The sequence below is a fragment of the Calonectris borealis genome, chromosome 3, assembly GCF_964195595.1.
Source record: "Calonectris borealis chromosome 3, bCalBor7.hap1.2, whole genome shotgun sequence".
NCBI classification, from domain to species: Eukaryota; Metazoa; Chordata; class Aves; order Procellariiformes; family Procellariidae; genus Calonectris; species Calonectris borealis.
In genome coordinates, this window is record NC_134314.1 from 87,188,342 (window position 1) to 87,204,374 (window position 16,033).

General features: G+C 41.4%; 1 protein-coding gene across 1 annotated transcript in view; it reads right to left on the reverse strand.

Annotated features, from left to right (window-relative positions):
- Positions 1-14,768, reverse strand: part of GREM2 (gremlin 2, DAN family BMP antagonist) — a 39,586-nt gene extending 24,818 nt beyond the window's left edge. The window contains exon 1 of the mRNA XM_075146531.1: positions 14,484-14,768. The gene's annotated coding sequence lies outside the window, so the exon portion shown is untranslated. The remainder of the gene's footprint in view (positions 1-14,483) is intronic.
- Between the last annotated feature and the right edge of the window lie 1,265 nt (positions 14,769-16,033).

Sequence of the window (16,033 nt, forward strand, 5' to 3'; positions counted from 1 at the left end):
GAACAATTTCCCTCTTTCTAAAGATGTCCAGGCCAGCAAAATTCTGTAAGCCAATGGTATCCCCAACTTTTCTGCTTTCTGCTTTTTCTGGCTTTTGCGATTTAGCAGAGCTGCCCAGCAGGTTCACATGGGACATCCAAGAATGGTTCAGTCTCCCATTACATGCCTTTCTAAGAAGTTTGAGCCTACAATAATTAAATATCAACAGGCTTAATTAGCTTCTACTGTTCTCTTTTTTCACAACTTTAGGTATCGGGATCTAGTAAGAACTTAATGGAAGACCACTGCGGGTAAAATATTGAGGTAAGGGAAAAGGGAGAAAGAGCTGTAATACAACTTTTTGTGGGCGGAAAATGTAAAGAAATGAGGACTTTTTCATTGCATGACTGCCATATATTCTAAAGCAAGAAATATGGAAGTGTAATTGGAATCACCCCGTACCCCATTGATTTACACTCCCGGCTTGAACCAAATTAAGATCTGATTAAGGTTTACTTCAGAGATACCAGACTATCTGAAGTCATTAGGTTCAGTTTTGGCAATGGTGACAAATAACTGTTTTTCTGAAGCTAATGGTAACTTTCCCACAATGTGTGCATTAATTGTAGGCTTCATAACACAAGTGTCTTGTTTGGTACAGTTTCCTGGCTGGAAGGACCTCGTTACTGCCAGTTGGCTGTACCAGGCAAATCATTTAAGCAAAGAAGGGCTGATCCTAATCTCTCCTCATGCAATGCTAATACAGTATCAATGAAGAATTCAGTATCTGTGTTGCTTTGCGTGCACAGCTCCCAAATGAACTTTGGACTTGTAAAATTGGTTGTTATACAGAACTTTCTCATCCTGAAGTAAAATCATGTTCAGTGATCCTCAAAAGCATCTGGGAAATCCCAACGGCCTCTGAAAGCTCGCCAGCTCTGAACTGTGACATTCTGGCTACTGGCACCAGGGGCCTTTCCCTATGTAAGGGTTTGACGGTAGAAGGGAGGGTGTAAAATGTGTCTAGCTGTACTTTGGATCTAATTACATCTTCTTATAGCTCTGAGGATTTTATCACCTTTAGTTCCAGAGTGTAATTTAATCTATGCATTCAACCCTCATAGTGACCCTCCCCAGCCTTCAGTTGCACCTTTTTCCTTTCAGAGGGAAAATCTCAGCAGATACATCCAAAGATGGGAGCATTAAGAAGCATTTTGCAGCATTTCTTAATCTTTCTTCCACCTTTTTTCCCCAGCGCTTCTGTGGGAGCCTCCACTCATGAGAGGCAGGGTTTTGGAAATACCCATTTCTTCAGTATTATTTGAAGTTTAATAATTCTCCCCCTCAGCGTGCTGACTTATGTACACCATAAGCCTAATCCCCAAACTCTCCCTATTGACAGCACAAAGAATGCAGGTGTCTGCCTCACCTATGGGAATTCCTGATGCCAGTCATCTAGTTTTCATATTCTTCAACAGTCCTTATGGTGAAGCCTTTACTGAATTATTTAGGTTGCTGAGTTCCACATTCAAAAGCAGCTGCTTTGGAAAATCAGGACTTTCACTTCCATAATACTTTGCAGCTCAGTTCACAGAGCACTTCATTTTGTTTGGAAGCCACCTGGGCAGGTTACCACAAAACAGTCCACCTTAGCTATTACTCTCCTGCTCCTCTGTAAGGCTTATCAAGTCCTGTCAGACTCTGTCAGCTTAATCTATATCTTCACAGCTTCACATACTGAGCGAGGACACTGCAAAATTCTTAGTCTTTGTAATGCTAAGCAGAGGAAAACCTAAGCACTCTAAGACACAGGTTTAAGGTGAGTTGCCCAACATGAAACAAAAAGTTTGTGGCTCCATGTTCTCAAACTAGCACTCTAGACATTGTTATTTGTAGAATTCATTTGACCTTCATAATAGGCCAGTCTTCTGCATAGTGAAAATAGGTGGAAGGAAAGAAGGCAAAGCTACTTTTACCCTTCACATACCTAAACAGTGCCAGAGGGGCCAGATACATTTAGATTCTTCTTAAGTTACTCAGAGACCGTGCTGAAATATCTAGAATAAAAGCAAAATGCTCCTTTCATTAACTTATGCACGTGTCAAGGTTTTATTGCAAGTCATATATATATGCAAGGTTGGGCTAACAGGCATATTTTAAGTAAAGGGTAAGCTGATATGAGAAGGTGACCCAGACAGTGTGGCAACGTCACAGTGGTTCTTGATTCGTGATTTTTTTAGTGGGGCAAAATAACACAATCCTATGAGCAAAAACAGTGAAAGAAAAATGGCTAAATACTTAGCCTTTCTCTCTCCATACCCCTAGTATGTCCTGGAGAGCAGCCCAAGAAACAGGAGCAAGCAAAAGCTACAAACGTATAACCCTCCTCCTCACAGACACCAATGATTGCTGTCTTAAGTGCAGATTCAAAAACTTGCCAACATTTGTCTTTCTCCCTTTTCCCCTGCACATTCCTTCTGCAGACATCTAACTACAACTTTGTATCAGAGAAATAGTTGCATGCCACAAGATGATTTGGAGAGGAACTGCTGTCTCAACATAGTATGCAGATGACTAAATAGTGACAAAGTAAATCATCCCTCAAAGATAAATCAATAGAGAATAAGTAATTTTATCTGTCGAGAGTTAATATGCAATGAATACTTGCAAAGGTTGCACAACATAAAATCTACTAGCAGTTAGACGTGAGTTCCCTCACATATGCTAACCAAGGAAGCCTACAGAGGAATAGATCCCATTTGACTTCTTGATGAAAAGCCTTAACAACAGCAAGTTCTATGTATAAACTCTTAGAAAAGGATTATATCCTAAGATATTGTTAGCTTACAGCCAGATATTTACAGTAAAGATGCACTTTGTAAGTATTTCTTAGGAAATGTGTTAAATTTCCATTTAAAAATATTTCAAAAAAAAACAGTGAATGAGTGAGGGGACTAGTTTATAGTGAATAAAAAAAATCCTAAAGGTGGTTAAAAAAACCAAAACACTTGTTGAACACCCCCATACACACTCTGAATTTAACTTGTAGTTAAAGTTGGAATTTAACTTGTACTTAAAGTTGACAGCCCATTGAAAAGCTTAACTCACTTTTCACTTCTGTCATGATTTGCATTTTTCTTTTTTCCAGTTACATAAAAGCATTAATCTGTTTGGATTTTCTTCTTGAATATACTTTTCAAGTTCTCATATATATTTCTAGCACGACATGATATCTGTCCTATAAACTCTGTGAAAACATAGCTTATGGTGTTTGAAACATTCTATTTAATTAAAAGAAATTAAGAGTCCTCCTAAAACGTGCAAGCAGCAGTTGTATATGCTGAAATCCAGACTGTAAGTATACATCCCTTAAACTTTCCTAACTTCTTGAATAAATAGATCCTCTGAGGTTTCCCAGATAAGAGATATTTTAGATTACTTAGGCTATCCGAAGAATGTTTTTGCCGCTCTGTACAATTAGAGCTGAAAGTGCATTTATCTTGCTATAAATAAGGTGACTCTTAAAGAATGAAGTTCAGAAGTGTTAATGTCAACTCTTTAGTAGACATATCTTTGAGAGGGTAACTCCATATCTCAAAGCACCTAGGCTAGCTTAAGTCAAATTTGAAATTAATTTTGACCTTTATAATATATGCAAGTCAGAAAAACTGATGGAATAATTCCAGAGTTAAATTATATGAGTTTTATCATAAAACCTAAGTATTTACATAGCTGTTTTAAAAGTTACCATTTAAATACGATGTTAACTCAGAACTACCCCCAAAATCATATAGAGTAAAAATATAACTGAAATGTTCCAAAACAATCTATGTAAGGAATAATTCAGTTCATCAGAAGCAAATCCTCTCTTCCCCACTTTACAATACTTGGGTTTAAATACGCTGCTTCAAAAGAGAAAAGTGCAAGGACAATTAGCTGTTGTTGTCTCTTTCTTTTACTACAGTAAAAATATATTTTACAGCTATGGAAGACCTTGTGTAAACCATAAACAAAACCTTTGGATGTCCCAGGTTAGAAATGTTAAATACTGAAGATAGCAGAGCAATACACAATGGGCAGAAATTCCCACTATATAGAAGGCATGGTTAACAGTGCCATTTTTTTAAAGTATAAAAGTATTTTTGCATTGTCTTGAAGTAATATGCTGTTCTACTCCTCTGTGCAGGAATTAATTTAATCCAGTGTGTGCAAATCTGCATTAGAATTCACCTCCTTATAGGCTTTGCAGTAAAGCAAAACATCAATTGTTTTTGCATCTCCACATAAGGTCATGGCTACCTCTTTTACATACTATTAGTATTTGCTTACATACACATATATTACACTGTAATAAGCAGTTTATAATAGAAGCATTTTAGCCTTTAATACATTTTTTTAAAAAAGCATTCAATCACAGTAACAGTTTTTACAGCCTGTAAAGCAACCCATGATGTTCTGTTCAAACAATGACAGCATTATACAATCATAGAATCACAGAATGGTTTGGGTTGGAAGGGACCTTTAAGGATCATCCAGTCCAAACCCCCTGCCATGGGCAGGGACATCTTCCAATAGATCAGGTTACTCAAAGCCCTGTCCCACCTGACGTTGAACACTTCCAGTGATGGGACATACACAGCTTCTCTGGGCAACCTGTTCCAGTGTCTCACCACCCTTAGTAGCCCATGTCATTGTTCAGAAAATTTGGGAATGCTGGTCTTTGGGCTGTCTCTTAAATAGCAACCGTATTCAAAGATGTTCCACACTTAGCAACTGAGCCTGCCTATCTAGACTACTAAGGCCACCCAGTACTAACAGGGTTTTCAAGACACCATGCAAGGAGTCTGCACCTATGAACATTGTCAGCTAGAGGACACACAGTGTTTTGAACACTTACGACAACATTTACAGCACAATTGCTGAGCCAGTTTCCCATAATGTTGAGTGTACCATTTTAGACATGCCAGATGGCACAAAGAAAGCCTGTAACAGAATTAAGACACAACCTAGCGGCCAGGAGCAGAGCCAAGGGCAGGATGACCCTTTCAGCACAAGTTTAGACCTATGCCTAGCTAGAGTGACACCATAGGCATAGCCATAGGCAGCGTAACAAAGCAGGGATACCCACTGGACCATTAACACTTTTAAGAGACTATTAGATTCTGCCACCTCAAAGAAACTGGTCATGCGATGAAAGCAAAAGGCCATCACAGAAGCTTTAGGAAAGGTTTACCATTAGCCAGAAGACAGTACTTATTTAAAAGCAAAACTGAAGCATGACTCTCACCCAAAAAATTCCACCAGCATTGCTATCTGACTAACTGCTATATATGTTAGCAGTTCGTATCATGCATCTAGAAGTTCAAAAGTTATAGTGCATTTGATGCCCAAAGTAAGGTATCAGCCTTAATCATGGTAAAATAAGCCAGTTTTCAAATGTTTTTAAAGGAAAAATAAATATCTTGGGGAAAAAAATCTAATTTGGAGCACTTCTAAACCAAAGTATCTTAAATTACAGGTCACTTTTATTGGGAAACTAAGTCTCTCTTTAATAAATATAAATCTAACCATGCATATTCTAATAGGACAATAAAAAACCAACTAATTTTGCATTGTCCTGTAAACAGTAAAGATAAATCTAAACCCATGATAAATACAATGACAAATACATTTCAATATTCTCAACAAATACACCTAAATTTCACTGTGCGGAAAAAAAAACAACAAGCATGGCATTAGCATCTCAAGCTCCCTACATTTTACACATTCAGAAAAAGTAACAGCTTAAGTCAATCACGTTTGACTGCTATCCAGTTATTTATATGAGTAAATGAAGCTGGCGTCTGAGTGGGGAGATGAACTGGCAACTTGCCGCAGCCTTGAGTTACAATTTGTATATAATGGAGCAAACTGCAAGCACTCTGATTGTAACCTATCTATGTGGATGAAGCTAAGCAGAAGAGTTCACATAGGCAATATTCTGTTTTAATTAATAATAAAGCAAGATAGAGATTTCTTCAATCTGCAGGTGAAGTTGCCCAGGACAGACCTGCAGAAGAACTCGTGCCCCCCGCGACCTGAAGCCTGGACTGCCAGTGGAGTTAGATACACAACAGTCTCCCTTGAGACTGGAAACCCTTGGTACGGACTTCCCACCCACACATTTGCAGTTCCACTGTCTGAACGGACCACCTAAAACCAAAGTGAAAATCCCCATGGTTGCTGGCAGTCTCAGAGACTCCACAACACACTGGACTGTACTATGGCCATGGTTACAATAGAGGGGCATGGACCATAATGAAATGATAACTCAGCTGGCTGGGAAACGTCATTTCCAGTGATTCCATAGACCTTTGAAGATCATATCGGGTGGGAGAGGAATGCAGGAGAAATAAGATTATTCCTCCTCAGCACAAGTATGTTGAACAGGATGAGAAAGATTTCTTCAGACGAGTATCTCGAAGCAGTTTAGCGGCTCACATTCACATCTTATATGAACAGGAGAAGAAATGAGTATTTTGGGGTGACTTCATGGATAGCATACAGATCCATAAATTTCATACAAAGAGTGATCCTTGCTTTTTAGCAATTTTCTAAGAAATTTCAAAGCTGAGAGCAGCTTAGAAATTAACTAATTTCCCTAGCCACCTATTTATCAAATAATTGTATTACCATACACAGCATGAACAGCTCGCAGCAGTAGCTTCCATAACCAACAGTGACTCCATCCTGCAGTTCCTACTAATTACCAACACATGGTGGGAATAGTCCACTGGCCCTTTCTTGGCTTCCATACGCAGCGAGTGGCTGCCCACTTTTGCAAGACATCTGCCATTTTGGAGGTGATGAAAACATTTACAATAGTAGCTTATGTATCGCATTGTGATTATGCATTCCCCTCTACTCTTGATATTTCAAAAAAAAATTCCTATATGCATTTCATAGCAAAATTACTTCATTCTATTTTACTGATTTGTAAGCAGCATTTGTGTCCATGTAAAAATGACCTCTTAACACGTGTTTAGGAATGGAAAGTCATCCCTGTGGCCTTTTCTTTCTCCAGAATTCACTCTCTAGTTGAAACATTGGCCAAGGCACAAATAAACAAACATTAGTAAATATGAGACTGGACTGCCATTGCTTCCCAACAGGAGAGCCTGCCAATACCAGATATGGATCCAGAGACATTGCTGGGTTTGCCTCTTCCAGAATAACTCTTCCAAGGAGCTACACCCTCATCTAGCTTGCTCAGATTCTGAAAATCACTGTTTATGACTGTGGCTATAATAGTTGACCTAACCAGAAGTGCCAGGAATCAAACCACAGACTTTGGAAAGCAACGGGATCCATAAGCTACAGACTCCTTATTTTGAGAGTCTATGGTATAAGAGTCCCAATCCTAAGCCACATGAGATGGCTATGCCAGGATAATAGTTCAGATTCTGCAAATCACATCCATATTGTTAAGCCTTTCAATGTCTGGCATAGTTTTAAATGGACAACAAATCTGTTTGTCGGATAAAGTCTGAACTGCTAAATAAATAGTGATAAATTTCCTAATACTACTGGGCAGAGTGTTCCTGCAAGTACAACGTGTGTTTATCAGTTTCCCACTGAGCTAGCGTTGACTTTCAAACTTCCTTTAATCTTATTATAGTAAACATAGTACAGCTCTCTGGCAAACAAGAGTAACATTCTTCCTGTAATATCATATCCTTCTTTTAAAGAAACCTTAGAGATGTCCAGAAATGAACTAGGCTCAACTTGGAATGACACAATAAACTTGTTTCCAAAGATACTTAAGTTTTATAAAATATTAGATTTTATACTGAAAAAAACAAGACTGTTTTTATAAAGAGAAGATTGGCAATTTCTGATAGGTACTCAAAATAGTGTTTGCATGTATCATACTTAAAGTCAGCTATTGAAACACCAACATAAAAATATTTTTCTAGTTGGAAGCAGTCTACCTGAGTTGAAGGATAAAGCAACTGGCATTTTGGATGTAGAATTCAGAAAACAGTAGACTGTAGCTTGTGAAGGAGCTTTTTCAGTGCTCCTTCAAGAAGAAAGAACATCAAGTGCAAACGACTTTAAAAAAAGAGCGGATAAAGAAAACCAAATGGGATTTATTATGGTACAATTTGTATTTAAAGCTTCTCTTCATTTGGGAGGAATTTATGGTAGACAAAGGTGGGATTTGTCTTCCAGTTAAAAAAAAAAAAACCAACCTAGATTGAGCTGTTGAATAACTTTGTGTAAGTGACTGAAGGGACTTTGGGAACCTGAAAGCAAGACAGTTTCAGATGACAGAAACTCAGTTTCCAACTGCATGCATTTGTCTTGCTTGCTTCAAGGTTCCTATAGAAAAACGGTCATTGCATATAACAAAAATAGCATGCAATGGTGCTATTTTCACATATCTTCTGTGATTTTTGAATAAAAAGATAAATTTTCCTAATAATCAGTTTTATGTGACATTTCAATCTTCAGCTTCAGATACCCTTAAGAAGTCACAAGTTCTGGGCTATGACTTTGCTTAAGGCTCAGCTTCAGCAAGGAATGGAAATATTAAAGAGGCAGATCAACAATCTTTCTCTGCCTACACAGAATCCAAGGTGCTTATAATGTGTTTCACTTTGTAAGTATTCACTCTTAAGAATATCGCGGCAAAAGCTGTTCTCACTGAAGGACCAGGCAAAGTTTCCATGGGCTTCATTAATGAAGAATATACACCAAAGTCAACAAACATGCTTAGTATAAAGCCATTGTGTGTAGTAATCTGAAAGGTGTCAGCCAGAGAACAAATTAAATCGAAATACGAGCAATAGCCATCTCTCTCTTTATTAGGAGACTTTACTGGATGCATCCATTAAGCCATGCAACATGTTCACATATTCCCTGTCTCCTCTGCCTGTCAACCTCCTCTTGCTCCTTGCAAAGGACACTGAGCTCCAAATTATTTTGATGGAACAGGAACTGACAAACGATAGACGGATCATAACAAAAAACATGCCTAGAGCAAGGATGTCTGACATCTGAGAGCTGGGATGTTTTCATTTTGGATAGAAGCTCTGACCCACTGTTTACACCCCTATCCCAAGCTCTCCCACATACTTTTAAATGACAACTTTCCAGATGTTATCTGTATGGAGACTGGCCAGATTTATGGGCAGGATCCTGCTTAACTCTAAGCCAAACTAGTGTTTTGGCCTTGCTGGAAATGAGATTAGGTCTGAGATTTGCACCAGGGAAAAAACCTGCAGTTTCATGCCAGAAATGGTCATGCAGAATTTTTACAATGTTGTTTATTTTTTTGTTAGCACTACTGTAGAATATCAGGCTATTTAGCATTGTCATAATAGCACTTAAGTGGAGTAATAGGATAGACTGGACATGGCTGGAATCCACAACAAAACTGCACGCAAATGAAGAAGGGCAGCTAGTTCACTTGTAGCACCAGCTCAATATAGTTTTCCAACTCTAGCAAGTGTTTGTACAAGACAAGGTCAACAACGCGTTCTGCATGAGCTGTACAAATGCTGTTTCCAAGTTTTAAGAGAAGTTAAAAATTCAGGAAATTTTTAAGATTTATTGCTGTTAAATCCACAGTCCAATGTTGTATTTGTGCATTGCCCATCACACTCAATAAAAACTGGTTCCAAAATGAAATTTGGAGGGTAAATAATATATTTTCCTTTCCCAGTGTACTTTACTTCTCCCACTTCCTTAACACAAAATAGGCAGAAATGAAATCTTTATGAGACTTTTTGCATTTGAATGTATCACAGTTTTAATTTCCTCTTAGTTTCATTACAAATTACGGTTTCTTAAAATACTCACTTCCTAAATAATAATGACTTTAAAACTGCCTGGAACGAGCGATAAATTTACCTTTTTCTTTCTATAAAGGAGCTTGTAGTAAAGACAGTAGCATGCATATTTCTATATACAACATACGTTTACAGTATAACTAATTCTATATGGCAGTGTAGCCTCTACAAAAAACTGACCTTAGTAACTTAGCTTTATGACTAATCTAAAATATGCTGCTATAACTCTTACAGATATTATGTAGACAGCAACAACAGAAAAAAACAATATACAGAATCTCACAGATAGCATGGTTATGCCCAGAAGAAAAAAATGAATGTGAAAAGTAGATGCTGTAAGACGACTTTTTGACAAAGACAGGTTACAACTGAAGTTGCCATGATTGTATCACACCAGATATTGAAAGACAGATTGCCCTCTGTTTTAACGTCCTGGAGCAAGACCGATTCTTATGATCTCTTTCCCTTTCTGAAACAGGCTTCAAAAATCTTCTTAAAAAAAAGATAACAGCTTGATGCACTGAGAACAAGAAATACCATGGTTTCAAGTGACATATCCATAATCTACACAACTCTGTTAAAATCTACACTTCATCCCACAAAGCAGCTATGCATTGGAATAAGGTTTGGAGTAGACAACCTCTAGCAATAGAAATACAATCATCTGAGAAGGAAAAGCTCTCTTGTTTTTCAGTTCCTATTGTTCCGAATAGCACAACATTTTCTGCGATCTAAAAGCAGTCTTAGAGCACTCACAGTGATCCAGAACAAGGAGGATCTTTGTATCATTCATGCTATACACATGCAACCCTATGATTTCCATCATGATCCCATGAAAATGTGTGTAAAAGTGAAGAGTCAGTAAGAAGTCCAATTTTTGCAGCAATGACAACCATCTTCTGTTACTGAGTAAGGATCTGATCCCTAATTGCTCCAATAATATATTTTCTAGTTAGAAATACTTTCATACAAAACATATCAATTTAGAATTACAGAATCATTTTTTTATTTAAAATAATTTTCCCCAAAGAAGCAAACTAAAGAAAAACATGAAACCGCAAAAAGCCAGCCAAACCACCAAACAACAAGAGACCTGAAAAGTTTTCTGCTTTAGAGTGAAAACTGCAGAAAAAAAAAGTGGTTTGACATTTTTTAATCAGATGTTTCTAAACATCTTCCTGGGCATCGCACATTCCCACCTGCCTGCGGCAACTGGACTTCAGGGTCAGAGCACGTTTCCCACCACGTGCTGGGACCCAGAACTGCCACCACAGGCGGCACCTCCTTCCTCCGAAGCAATACTTCTGGTGCCTTTTGGGAAATGTAGTCAACCGAGATGCTGCACCCATGAAATGCAGCACAGCATTTCTAAATCACAGTTTTTAAGTTTCAAGCCAACATTTCTCACCACTCCCAAGTGCAACGAGGAACATAAACACAGCCTTGTGAACCTCCATACGCAGAAGGGCTACAGCCAGTGACAGGCAAACAAACATGAAGAAGCACCAGCTGTCCTTTTCTAAACGCAACTGCTGTGTTCACATTCACCAGACAAGCACAAGGCTGCGTTATCCAAAGTTCCCACTCAAAAAGTAGTCCGCTATCACATGCCAGAGTAAAAAAAAAAAAATTAGCCGCCTTCTTTTAGCACTGAAGGGAGCTCAGTGTGTGTATATACAAGCAGGGCAGCCACAGTTTGTTGCAGGGTTGTTCTCTCCCGCTGAGCAAGAAGGAGCTTCTTGGTAACACATGCGTAGGCGATGGTGCAAGAAGCAAGGGCTAGCCCACACCCCGGGTTAGTACCAGCTTCAACCCGCACGCTGCATCAGCGCTAGTCTGCTGCGAATGGACCAGGTCTGCGTCAGCAGGTAGCACAGCCCCACGGGAACAGACATACAGAGCAAAACAGTTAAGCGTGGAAGACTTTCTATCAACACTTATATGCGCGTTATAGGGTTTTACTTCAGGCTAGCTCTGGTCTGGTCCCACGGACTGAATTTCCAGCAATGACTCAAGCACATCTTCTCATTTAGATTCATCCTAAAGGAATCCAGCTGGCCCACCATGAGGTATATGGAGATGGACACTAAGTGGGAACAACTGGAAGACTGGCGTCAAAAGTACACTCCTGACACGAACCACAACACTAATATAAATGCACAACCACACCCACGAGCATCTGTGAGAGTGAAGTGAAAGACCTTTTTGTGCTGTTCTTCAAGATACTCTTCTGATGTCAGTAAATCTGCACAGTGACTTGAACTGCTCATTGAAATAATTCTAACTCAAGCATCAGAAACTGGTAAATCCCAATTTACCAATTCCAAATTGGAATTTACCAGTTTCTGATGCTTGAGCTAGAATTATTTCAATGTGAATTTACTAGTAGTGTGTGTGGAACTATGAAACTGAGCAGCTGGAATTTACCAGGTACCAAATCTATCAAGCAAAACCACAGCAGGACTAAACTATTACAGGAGAGGATGATTCCTTGATTTACACTTTTGTAAGCATTGACAAAGGGTGACTGAAACCAAGCATTTTCCAAAGGACAGGATTTATCGATATAGTTCAGTTGGCAATTCAGATACTAATTTTTACCCTCACCTGATACTACGGAAAGAAACAAAAATCTCCTGAGTTTTATTTTTCGACTTCTCATACCTTTGTTCTATTCCACATTGAAAGTCATGTTTCATGACAGCACAGTCTATGTGAAAGATAAATAAAAAGTAAATAGGTCAGCTAAACCAATCAGCTCAAAATCTAGGTTAATGGCATTTATTTTTGTGGCACCCTTTTAGAGGTCTTACTGATGCTTTTCACTGACACATCTTTCACTTATTTATCATGCTGCAACGGAAGGCTGGGCAAACCTCGCTGTTACCAGACGTACCTTCTCCCCGCACACAAGAGCTCTGCACAAACAGCGGGCTCCAAGAGATGCAAGAAGGCAAAATTCTACCTGCTAGGTTTCTCACTCATCCGACAACAGAGATTTAGCAAATCGGTCCGCTCTCTTCAGCTTCACAGTAATCATCCACAAATGTGTAGAATTTAGTACTTCCCTGCACATCTTGGATGATGGCAGTTCATGAGGACGTGCAACAGAAGTGAGAGAGAGGTCCCTTCCTCGGAGCCTGAATACTGAGACAGAACCCTCATGTCCTGGCTCTCAGTTATAAGCAGATTGCTGTCCTTACTTCTATTCAATTATTTTCTCGGAGCGTTTCTTTAAAATCCTAGGCTACTATTATTCTCCCTTAACTTTTGGAAAGAGATGAGGAAAGGCCAGCCTGAGAACTAAGCACCAAGTTTAGCAAGCAAAGCATCCGCGTTAAAATACACCAAGCATTCTAAGCAAGTATTTCAGGCGGCATGTCCTTCTTGGAGTTCAAGCAACAACTAATCCCCTAAGGGAACACAGTATCTGTATTGTATTGGCTCTGGTGGGAAGACACGACTCTGAAGTGATGTTGATTTCTCCCTGGTTTAGCAAGAACTAGCCTTGAAATGGCCTGATAAACAGCTTGCTAATTGGGGCTCTGCATAGACATTGCTTGGTCTTGCACCTGCTGCTTCGCGATTCTCGGGAGGACTGTGGGATTCTTAACCTGGGGCTCTTCCTTAGGGAATCTCTGCCGCAGTCATTTGTCAGGCTGAAGTTCACCTGACTCTACTCATCGGGCTTTCATTCAGTTTATTTCTCCTCTTTCGGAGAAAAAAGAGGTTTAACTTGTTATGAGCTGTTAATTTTGTCCTCAAAAATCCACCGAAAGTTATATAACCACTTTCACAATAGCGTGCTAAAAATAAGAGTTGTTCAGCCAAATGCCACTGCAATTTTTTATAAGACCTGTGACTTCAATTCTGCAAGACCTGTGAAAGTGCACATATTTCCTTAGCTTTAGCAGAAAGTCAAGCAGGAGCTCCTTGTGAGAGAGACATGGGTTTGTATTATCATAATCCTCATTTGCAAGGGGGAAAAAAACAGTGTACGTATGCACATATATATATTTTTCCAACTCATGACTTAAAGTAATGCTATTCGCTCTTGGAGCTGATCCCTCGCGGGGTTTCATAATCACAAACCATCATTAACCCAAAGCAAAGAAAGAAAGGTACAAAGGGGCACAGGTTTCAAGCAGGGGGTTTGGTTTTTTTTTCCTGTTTTTTCACTTGGGAGGGAGCGTGGAGACGTGATGCGCGACGCCTCAAACCCGGAGGGATCTGGCCACGCAGGTAACTTCCGAGGGCGCTCAGAGCAAAGCACCGAGACCCAGGCGCCGCCGGCCGCCGGCTCTCGCCGACTTAGTTACGTGCCCCTGGAAACGCCCCACGGGCGGCAGCGCGGGCGCGGGACGCGCTGCTCCCCGCGGGGCCCCACCGCTGCCGCCGCCAGCGCGGGGCCGGCGAGGGTCCCCGCGCGGGGCCGGGCGCCCACGAGGGTGCGGCGCGGGCGGGCTGCGGCGGGGCCCGTGGGCGCGGCGGGCGGAGGCGCTGCGGGGCGGCCCCGCGCTGTCACCGCCGCCCGCCCGGCGCCCCGCACCGCTGCCTCGCGAGGGGGCGAGCAGGGTGAGAGGGCAGGCGAGGAGGAGGAAGGCAGCGAGCCGGCCGCGAGGGAAGCGGAGCCGCATCAGGGCGCCGGGCGCCCCCCGGGCCGCCCCATACCTGCACGGAGGCGGGGAAGGGTCTGCAGCGCGCTCCGTCCTGCCAGCTATAGATCCCCGGGGGCGATGAAGCGGGGCGGCGGTCGTCGCCCGTTCCTGCCGCTGCCGCTGCCGCTGCCGCTGCTGCTGGTGGCGGTGGTGCGAAGCCCTCGCTGGCTGCAGATGCCCATAGGCGCTCAGAGGGGGAGCGCGGTGCGTGGAGAGAGCGCGGCGGCTTCGCCGGGTCCCGGCGGCGGAGGGGAGCTCGGCACTGACTCCGCGCAGCCACTGCCCGGGGAGAGGATCAAGCCCCAGCTTTCGATTGGCTCCGGTGGCCAAACAGCTCACACCAGCTGCCCGCCCGCTGCCTCCCCGCCCGCCTCCCCTCGCCGCCCCACACGCTCCGCTCGCCTGCGGCTCCGCTCCTCCCTGCCAGCCTCCAGCCTCGCAACCTGGTGGGCAGACCTCACCCCCTGTCTTTTTCTCCCCCCCGCCTTTTCCCTAACACGACGTCCAATCCCGAGCTTTTTGTTTATGCAGGGACATTCGCACCCTGGATCTGACAAAACGCGCTCCTTCCCTTCGCATCTTCCTCCTTTGGCTGAAGGACCTGCAGCTTTAAGCACTCATGACATTTTGTGTCACGCTCAATATTCAGACACGTTTGTTCTCTGAACATTTTAAAAAATATCCCTAGCTGGTAAAATTAAAAGCATGCAGCGCCCGATCACCTGAGGGCTAAATCTGAGGTAGGACAAAGCATTCTTTGCCTGAGTTTCGTTTGCTTTTCTTACATTGTTTGGGTTCCTAGCCCTGTCTTGCTTAACTACACGTCAAATCATGGCATGCACAGAAAATAAAATCAGGATGCTAAGCCTCCTCTTCCTGAATCTAGGGTTATTCAATCACGGGCGGCTGTAATTGCCATTGGTGCATCTTTGATGTTGGCATCCTTTTAACTCGGGATGCCTTACGTGGCCTGTGGAAAAGGATTCTCCCTCCTGCTACATGCTGCTGTCTTAAGTCAAATCTTAGACCTGTCTTCTGGGCAAAATGGCAATCCTTTGGTTTCAGTATGACCCTCTGTTTAAACAAGAATACAGTTGAACCAGATAAATAGGCCCTTTGGGTTTTCTCAGCGCAGGAAGATGTTGTAATATTTCCAGTAAACATGTTGGCAAAATTGCCTATTAAAATTAGGGAGAACAAAATGATCAGTTATAACAGATGCACTCTTAATTAATGCAATGACCTGCATTTAACTGATGCTGTTGAATTAAGTAGCGTCTATGCCTGTTGGTACATCAGGTGCCATTAAAAGTCAACATTTATTTAAATTTGGCAGACTGTAGCATTTGAAACAGAGAACGGAGTTCCAAAGATACCTTTGCACGACAGCAGCATGTACATTTTTAAATGGTAACCTCCATAACATTTTTAATTGTTTTTTAATTGTTTAATCTGTATTTAATTTTTTTTTTCCCACGAAATCGTGTGCTTTTTTTCATTCTCTAGAAAGCAAGCATACTTTTGTCTCTTTGGGGCATACAGAACTAGTTAAAAAAATGTTTT